Genomic DNA, 386 nt, shown 5'->3' on the forward strand with positions numbered 1-386 from the left:
TTGATTTTGATGGAAGAGTCAGAGGTTTCGTGAATTTAGTTTGAGTATTTGGATTTGTTTAAGGTTTTGAGAAAATGAGTGATGGTTTCAAGAAATGCGTTTTAGCAATTCAGAAAAACTGTAATGACATCAGCCTCTCCACAATTGATCGCATCATCCGAAAGCACCGGTTCCGGATGAAACAGGCGTACCGTGTCCCTTTCAAACGAAACTCTGTCAGAGTGAAAGACCAACGAGTGGAATATGTTCAGGTATGAGTTTTGATATCGTATGAAGTATTGTGTACCATCACAGTATAGCAGTTTATGCTGCCATTTGTGCCCTCTTGAACTGTGCTTCAGGGCAGTGGCGGCTCGTCGGGGGAGGCAGGGGAGGCACAGCTTCCC

The sequence above is a fragment of the Sinocyclocheilus rhinocerous genome, unplaced genomic scaffold, assembly GCF_001515625.1.
Source record: "Sinocyclocheilus rhinocerous isolate Xijiao unplaced genomic scaffold, SAMN03320098_v1.1 scaffold752, whole genome shotgun sequence".
Taxonomy (NCBI): Eukaryota; Metazoa; Chordata; class Actinopteri; order Cypriniformes; family Cyprinidae; genus Sinocyclocheilus; species Sinocyclocheilus rhinocerous.